This window comes from Dermacentor albipictus, chromosome 5 (assembly GCF_038994185.2).
Source record: "Dermacentor albipictus isolate Rhodes 1998 colony chromosome 5, USDA_Dalb.pri_finalv2, whole genome shotgun sequence".
NCBI classification, from domain to species: Eukaryota; Metazoa; Arthropoda; class Arachnida; order Ixodida; family Ixodidae; genus Dermacentor; species Dermacentor albipictus.
In genome coordinates, this window is record NC_091825.1 from 54,758,418 (window position 1) to 54,767,861 (window position 9,444).

General features: G+C 44.2%; 1 long non-coding RNA gene across 1 annotated transcript; it reads left to right on the forward strand.

The window, feature by feature from the left end:
* The first annotated feature begins 1,244 nt into the window (after positions 1 to 1,244).
* LOC135913262 (uncharacterized) lies at positions 1,245 to 6,425 on the forward strand. The gene is made up of 3 exons (XR_010567931.1): positions 1,245 to 1,318; positions 3,753 to 3,836; positions 6,188 to 6,425. It is a non-coding gene; the product is annotated as an uncharacterized lncRNA (long non-coding RNA).
* Positions 6,426 to 9,444: the final 3,019 nt, after the last annotated feature.

Consider the following 9,444-nt stretch of genomic DNA (forward strand, 5'->3'; position numbering starts at 1 on the left):
TTGTCACGCTACGACAGCGCACACTCTAAATTGATTAAGAGGGACGTAGCAAGCACGTGCATTAAGGCAGCACTAAGTAAGCCGTTTGAGCATGTGTGCGAGCGAAGTTTTTTTAAATTAGATGGCACGTGTATAGAGCGCAGGTTTCCCCGTTCTGTCATCCCTTCAGTATGCGAAGCCATCTTGCAGAAAGAAAAAAAAATAACTTCGGAACCAGCACACAAAGAAAAGGATCAAGAGACCAGGGCACGAGGCGCCGGAGTTGCAAAGGTTGTCACACAATTTAAAGAAAGTTTCCAGTAGACATTTTGTTAATTTGCTTTTCAGTGCTCCATACAAGCTTTCCTCGACATGCAATCGCATGAAAACGCTCGCAAAGCCACTGTAGACCACAAATAATAAATCTCGTTTCACTGACTGCAGGCGCAACGTTATCAATCAGATACCGCTGAGTTGTGGGTAACTTATATAGGGAAAACGAGACAGTCTTTCACTGGCAGAGCTCGTCTACACAGGAGTAATGTGAATAATGGCTATGGGCGTATTTGAAAAAAACAATATTCATAGGCAAAGGAAAAGGTAAGAGGGAAATGGAATTAATAAAAGCCTATTACAAAAAACAGGAACGAGTTAAATGTGTAAGCTCTTCCTCTCTTGCCTTGTCGGAAAAAATAAATAGCTTTTCTTGCATGAAGGATTATGATATAGCTGATTTTGCAGATGTATTTGCAGCTGGTGTACGCATGCATATGCCCTAAATGGTGTAAAATGGCTGAAGGATTTCAAATCAACTTACAGTTGGCAGTTAGCACTTGCCTGTGGTATTTGTTTCCTCATGTCCTTGTCTTACTCCCTTTGTTCAACCTCAGGTCCACGAGGGATATCGCTGAGTCAACATCTAACTGTGCGCCTCTGCCTGAACTTGTGTATGCACATCCACGTATTTTGTGAACGGTGTAGTGGAAAGATAGAAACATCGCTAGGCAATAATGTTGTGACGCATGCGGCCTATGAACATTGAAGACATTATACGTTGCATAAAGTGAATATGAAAACGATTCTACGCTTCCCGTCTAGTTGTAAGACACTTAATGGATACCTTCGCGATAGCTTCGCTTCACATAGATTCTGACAGCCGTGTTTCCTGTGAATAATATTTATCCTGACGTTCATAATTTATTAGTTACTGGTTCATTAGTGTATTCTGTCCACATTTCAGTAAAATCTGCGCTTTGTTTATCTTATTACAGAAAAGAGATCCCATTTTATTTAAGCAAGGGAAGAAGCCCTGACGCGTTCTCATACAAGGTGGGATCAGGTAAGGATATTTCCCAAAGTCGGCTTTCGCTGACTTCGTTACATCAATATTGAAAGTTTTGAAAGCTATGCCTTCCTTTACAAATTGAGCCACCTGTCGCATTTCTTTATTTCTACAGGTATCTCTGCTTACTCAGAAAAATATACCTAACGCCTTGTCCATTTCATTCATCCCTCTTTTATATGTTCAATACATGCGCATTTTCAAATTTCCATACATAATGTCATGGTCAGCACTCCTGAGAGCTGACGAATCTACGTATTCAGTTTATTGTAGTCTTAAAATAGGTTTAGATTACACAAATAATTGCGCTTTCTGATCAAGTGTATTTCGTCATATTTGTTTAAGAGGATCACTGTGACCATAACTTTTGAGAGATTACTCAACATATCATTTCCACATAAGAGAAAGCATCAAGCACACCTGCCAAGATATAAATTTAAAGTCTACACTTTATATAGATAGCCGCGACTAACGGTCGCAAGTTATTGCACGTCTCACTGGATTGAATATCTGAAATGAACTTAATCCAAGTAGCCACTATTTTAGAGACTTTATTTGCGTGCCTAGATAAGAAATGGACACAGGACGTTTGTTATTTTTAGGGCTTTGTTCGCATACTTCTTTAAAGTACGTACAACTAGGGTACACATTTCTAATGAACGCATTTTTTTTTCCTTTACCCTCAAATAGCCTTGTGTGGAGCCTCCACGTTGTTTCCTCATACACTTCCCTTGTTTCAGTACAGTGACATTGATTCAGAACGTAGATCATGAGTCCGTTCCAAAAGCAGATGTTCAAAAGAGGTCACGTTGCAAGGCAGCCATTTGGGCATAATACACTAAGCGCACACGTGGTGTCCTACACGGACAAAATGGGCCAGAATCATGTACGGAGTTCGAAGTAGAGACGGGCTGGTGAGAGACACCCTTTCGCGATGGAACGCATTCCATAGTCCGTGGCGCATGGTCTAGCACCCCAACGCACGCTCGCTAGGACATACGAAGTTCAGAAATTTCAAGTTGCAATGGCGGCCACGGATCAGCACAGTTACCATATCCTGTAAAAATGTAAAGAGGAGTAGGGTCGGTACACAGCTTTAGATGCTTGGAAACGTGAGGGAGTCCTCACTGGTAAACGCCAAAAAAGGCCGTGTCGGTACGCCGTGACGACACCCCAGCAGAACTGGACTGCTTCATTTAGGCGCGTAAGCGAGTACATAGATAACACTTTGTACAGAATGAGTTCAGTTTGGTGTTTAGTGTATGATAGAGGCTAGTTTCTTTCGGAGGTGTTTTTTGCTTATGAGAGCCACGCGGTTACGTTGTGGAAGCGTGGTCAAATTCGTCATGTATTACACTCCGGGAAATTATCTCTAAACAAAGAAAGCGTTCCTCGGAAACAGAAAAGAAACTTCCTATCAGCAGACTGCCACAACTCATAGGTTCTCGCAATTATAAAAAAATTGCTTTTTTCTTCTGGTTATTTTTTTATGAACGATATATTTAGGTCAGCTTTGTGTTTCGTATGCCGATAGTAGGGCTTTTATGATTTTGACTGGCGTGTTTTGGAATTGCACTTCGTGCTCTGTCTCCAATACACCCCCTTATAGGTCTTTCATACCCACAAAACCTCACCACATGTATTTTATGTTTTTATAAGCTTCTTCACTTAGCCATATGTCTCACTTTATTCTTGACGTACAAAGTACTTATTAATACGTAAACATTCTTCGGCGAGTATCCTCGGAAAATCTGTCAGACTAGAAATCGGATGTACTCTATCTGCCCAAAAATGCGTAATTTGCGGAAAATTTAATCTTTATAGTAATGTAAATATAGATGATTGGTAGTTTTTAAGCGTTAAGGAACAATTGAACCACAAAGGATGATCAGCTGCGGGGCTGCTGATTATAAAAACAAGAATAATTTACTTGTAGAAGTGATAATACTTTAATAGTAATAAACCATTTCTGGCGTTAAAATAAACTGGTGGCGCCGCTGTCGCTGTGTCAAGGTCGCAACAAAATGGAAAAAGTGACTTAAAATGCAAAGAAAATGAAATACAGCTGTCGTGAGACCGCTTGTGATGGTGCTCCGGTACAACTTCTATGATCGCTTTGAAGGAATCATCTAACTTTGTTACAACTAATCTCCACACTGTTCAGAACACAGACTTAATTTCTTTGGCGTAGAAATAAATAAGGTGTGTAAAACAAATAGGTAAAACTTAAGTGACAGCCGTGCCAAAGAATGCTTACACATTAGTAGACAATTCTCAAAATTTCTGCGGCATTTTCACCTTACTTTGAAGTTTTTTTCTCTGTAACAGCACTAAGTACAACAAACATTTGTTACAAACACAGATAACCTAGTGAATGCAATGTCGATGCCTCATATATCGAACTCAGATAATGTGTGCCCACAATTTGCAGAAGATGCAACGCCTGAAGAAGCAAAGTTTATGTACACGGACAACGAACAATGTTCGGTCCTCGACATGCCCTACAATGGCCACCGTGAGTAGCAACTGGCAAGAAAAATCTGGCTTGACGCCGTCGTAGCCCGGTGTCAGCTGCCAGGCAGGGCTTAGGCTAAGAAAAAAAGACCCTTCTGACGGATATTTATATGGTTAATGTGCTCCCGAATTTCGTTGTAAATTGCAAATATTACCACAACTTTCCTCACAGCGCCCCTTTCTCGTAATTCATGATTTGTACCTCTTCTCATTCACGTCTTCGGATTCTAGGAAGTTTTCTTCTTGGACGTTTTTCTACCTCCATTTGAACTAGTTATCTTCATGGTGCTCCATACAGGTTTCTGGTAAGAATGCTGGAAATGTGGCCCTGTTACATATGCGCCAAAGTATGCTCCTTCGAAATAAATGTAGTAGCGGGTAGTGTCGTTGTGCGGGCGGCAGTAAATATATTTGTCTAAACAATGCCTTCAGATATTTTTCATAAAAATTTCTAATTCCTTGCAGTAAGCACTTGCAGAAAAATTATTACTCATATTTAGCCCTCCCCCCGCCCTTATTATCATACGCCTGTATTTAGAACAATGCAACCGGTAATGCGCAGCATATGTAAATATAATTTGCATATAAGATTATCTATAATTGCTGACAGGCATGTTCTGCAGTATCGGCTCGTCCACAGTGGCCGATCAAACTCTCCACATGTTTCAGAAAAGAATAGTCGAGCTTTCGCCCGCAAGGCGAAGCGGGGATTTCCAAAGCAAATTAGTAGGCAGGACAGTAGCTTAAGGCGAAGGACAGCAGTTTTATTGGCCTTTTAAACTTGGAGACATTCACTTACTAACTGTTTTATTAAGCATGGTATGAGCGCGCACAAACATGAACGCATCACACTCCCTGAAGGCGCACACTCGCTGTCGAAACGCTGGTGTGAGCAGGCGTGGCAGCAGCAGCTAGCGAAATGAGAGAGGAGATTCTTGTTGATGGGAAGGAAAAGTTGGGGTTAAGTGCAGCGCAGTAACTGTCTCTCAGCAGAGGACGCCTCAACCGCGCTACCCAGGGGCTAGGGAATTAAAGTAGAGGGAGAGAAAGTGCACCAGAAACAGCAGCACGCCGCGAAAATGCGAAGGAGCTAAAGGCGGTCGGTGAGGCCGACAGCCTCGCGAATGTCAGGAGCGCACGTAGTTGTGTCCTGTGTCGTGAAGGGCAGTCCGAGGGGTGCAGGATTTCAGTCACGGTGTCGCACGGCGTGACTGAAGTCCTGCACCCCTCGGGCTGCCCTTCACGACACAGGACACTACTGAAGTGACCTTCGTGCTGTCTATCGCTTAAATGCAAGAGCGGTGATAATAGACCGCGCATAGAGGTATGAGCCATCTGCGGATCGTTTTCAAGATATGGCACGTGCAACGGTGCGCGGCCGCGCCAAGTACGAACTTGTTGGCAGAATCAAATCCACCCCCTCCCTCCCACGCTACGTCTCTGCTTTCCTGTCTATCGCGCGCGAGATTGAGCCGGGACTCTCAGTTCCTCTTGCTTCCGGTCGCGAAATAGGGTGCTGCTGCCGGAGCGCAATGCCGACCGCCCTGCCTCCCTCCCATGCGCCCACCGCGTTTCGCGCGACAGAAGACGGTGCGTTTGCTCTCCGCCTGCCTCCTTCGCGCGCGCCAGATTGAGCCGCTATCGTCGGCTCGCCTCGCGTGCTTTTGCTCTCGCATACAGCATACGGCGCACGGCGGCGGTGCTTGGACTTTATACTGAACGTCTAGGTTACGGCGACGGCAAAAAGTCGCCTGTAGTGTCCACATGATTTCGACTGCACGAAAACGTTTCCTTCGTCAGGGCGACGACGAACACGAGCCCACTTGTTGAATCGTTTCTTTCGAGCCCCGGACAAGAGTTTTTATCACACGGTCCACCTTACAAAACCTGGCCCTTACGGCTGTCTGGCTCAGCGAACCTATGTTTTGCAATGGGCCTCGATCTACTACTGACATTAGATGCGCTACAGCACGTTCACATTTCTTGCGCATTTCATACGAAGGTAAACTTTTAGTTGCTATGATGATAAGTTTCCGACTCCTGGCTTGTGAAAGAGGCCAATGAATTCGTCAAGGTGCTTCTTCAGCTTTCTTTGTCGGCCATCAACTTGTAATTTTATCCAAATAAACTTTGAGCTATAAATAATTAAGCGCTGGTCTCTCCATAGAAAAACAGTGCACCTGTTATGATGGGCTTTGGAATGGTAACTTGATCAATTTCTGATTTAAAAAAATTACGCTTCACGATAGCAAGGTGTTCGCGTTAGGACAGACTATAGTAAGCATGCAGATAGAAATGATAGTGTTATTACGGTAAATATATTTAAATATAGTTGCGGTTTCTTTTTTGCAGAGTGTATCCTTTGGTCTTCCGAATTGAAAAAGGACTCTCTGCCTCAAGAGTGCATGGACCAGTTTGCCGACCTCTGCGGCGACGGCATTCAGTTATACAGCAAGGATTTATGCCCGAATGATGCAATTGAGAATTTCGATGTGCTGGCTAGATAGCAGCGCACAAAATAAAAACGGATTTGCTAGAATGTTGCCCTGTAATACGGGCAGACTTGAGCATGTTGAGTTTATTGTGCTAATAAACCGGTCTTTCTGCATGAAAGGCCAATAGGTTACCTCACAGATAATCACTGTGCTCGTGTGACAGGCTCGTGTGCTTTTACTTCCAAACATGCCTATGGATAGAGATAAAATAAATTCGAAGGAAGAAATATGGCTTTCGCTCAGATCTTCTAATAATTATATTCATCATATTTTCCGTTCATGCATCTCGCATGCGTGGACGTAAATTCCAATTGTTTTTCATGGCGCTGACTTGAGATGCACGTGCATTACAGCAATTTAGCGGTGGTCGTCAGAACCAGGATCTATGTACATAGCATGTGCGCCATTTCAAGTGTTCAGTTCAGGTGTCGGGTGAAATGTAAGAGCCACTGATGCGCACTTAGTGCTAAGTGTTAGAGAGTTCACGTGTTTTTGAAGTGCTAAATTCTTGGTGTCGTCTATACCATTGTCGTGGAAAGGTGCCTTAATGTTTAGGCATCATTTAGCATAGTCGATAAGTTGCACTCGATTAGAATATGGCGAGAAATAATAGGCAAGTGTGAGCGTACGCCATACCAGCACACAACGTACTAAACCACTCCTCCTGCAACTGCTTCCAGAAACAAGGAACATGTGAAGTTTTCTTGTTCACCTGGCGCACGCAACCGGCACTCTTAAAAAAGTTTGCGCCCTTTGGGACTTGTCACTGAAGAACAATCGTCATCTGCCTTGCGCGCCCGATGCATGCAGGTCATGAACGACATGCGCGTTATCAGCGTGACACAGCATCCTGGACATGAAAGTAGAGACCGCAGAGTTTTCATGGAAGGAAACGCAATCAAGCCAGGTGACGTGTATTGTTGTAGGGCGAAGTAAGGCCCAAAGGGTGCAAACGTTTTTAAGAGCGTATGACAGATATCGCGGTTTGCACAACTAGATAATATGTAGTCGGTTGCTTATTCATTTTACACATGGCAGGTGGCACTTTTTTGGGTGGCTTTTTTTTGGGATTTCGAACGTCACTTGAACATCATCATGTGCAAGGACGTATAACCACTGCCTCGAATGCCTGACGGCTTAGGCTGCCTCCATGAAGTGACGTACTTTTCCTCCATAGACCTGTGCTTTGTATACTGGCATATTACCGTTGATACCGTTGACCGCCAGAAGGTTGCGTTCGCCCCTGCGGATAGACTAGACCAGTTCAAGGTTGTTCGGTTTGGACTGTGTGATGCCCCCACTACCTTTGAGCGGACGGTGGATCATCTACTTACGGGCTACAAGTGATCGGATCACGTGATTTTCTTATCGCCTATCTTCGAGAACGTCCTGACAAGCATGTCGGCTTTTTTCGATATGTTTTGTCGCGCTGGCCGCCAGCCTAACTTCTCCAAGTATCATTTCGCTCGAGGTCACATCACTCTCTGTTAGCCTGTTAGTGCAAGCGGTGTCCAACTTGACCTCGACAAAGTGGGCGCTGTCCTGGGCATTTCTCTACCTCACCCAGTCAGAGATTTCGAGAGCTTCTTCATCTCTGCTCTTAGTTTCGCGGCTTTGTCAGGAGCATTGCGGACATTGCCAGGCCACTTACTGACCTACTCACGAACGACGTCTTTGCAACTCAATCTCATCTGGCACGTCAAATCATTCATGCCCGACTCTCCGGCTCGCAGTTGCTTCAAAAGAAAGGCTATGACCGCAGTCACCGACACCTCTGCTTTTCTCCGGGATCTATTGTACTTCTGAGCACTAAATCGCGTCGTGTAAATCTTTCCTAAAATGTTTTGTCGTGCTACTCCGGGCCTTACAAGATTTGAAAGCAACTAGGCGATCCTATGTAAAAGATGGTATTACTGGACAGCTCTTCACAATCTACCTTGTCATGTCGTGACAAAGTTCACGTTTACTCCTCCATTGATGGTGGCGTGTGTGAAGCGCCGTCAAAGTAAAATAAAAATATTCGTAAGTGACATAACATTGGTGACTATGCAGTGTCAGTGTTTGTAATAAGTCCAAAGCAAGAAACTCTTCCCCAGGGGCGAAATTTGGTCTCCCGTAGAGGTGCTTGAGGTTCGGGTGCGCCTGGCACCTGATGTCATCTTGGCCCGACAATCTGTCAGTGACAAACATAGAATGCATTCTAAGTGCGCCGCTGCGGAGTCAATCACCGACAGTCTTTACCTTTTGCGACTGCTTCCTGATATCAACGATATCATGTACTAGATGCTCTGGGAATAAAACCTCAAGCCACAGGAGTACACGCGCCAGATAAAACATAACGAATGCGCGAACTCATTGCTGTGGTACCAGCATCACGCTGGGCTGCATGAATATGTGTTTGCTGCCTCTCAAAAAGCAGTAGCTGTTATGAGCTCCTTTCACTCGTTCTTACATCCACTGGTTTGCGACGCCGTAGGTTGCTCGAATCCCAAGATCATGTTCACAAAAAATTGAAATAAATGATAACAAGTGTGCTTGCGCCACTAAGATTACAAATTGCGACCCACGTATTTGGCAGTTCAGGATTCTACCCTTCAGCTCCTCTGCCGATGCTACAGCAGTGAAGAAAGCTGTTCCAGGAAAGCACAAGCACGAAAGTAGCTGCCATGATTCGATCGCACCTGCTCAACTCTGCCTAGTGGATAGATCTGGCGTTCGCGTTTTCTTCGTGTTCCAAAACACCACCTTCCCAGATGCGGAGAGGATTTGCTGCTTTCACTTTTAGAAACAAAGACTAGTCTAGGTTAGGTTTGGTTTGTGTTTCCTTCACAGATGGTGAGTGTACCCGCTCTGAGGAACTTAATAGAATTGAGTTGAATCGTATTTTATTCCGCAACAAAAAAAAATGTGACGTGGATGGCACCTAAAAAGCTGCAAAAACAGCTTCAGAAGTCCTGACCTCCCAGCATGCACAGCAACACAGTGGTGTTCGACCAAGGCGATACATAATTATTCTGAATTTGGCTCTTATTCCATTAAAAAGTATCAAAATCAAAAAGATTCTAATTGTATTAGGGAATAACTTCATATATTACCAAAACTTATATAAATTAC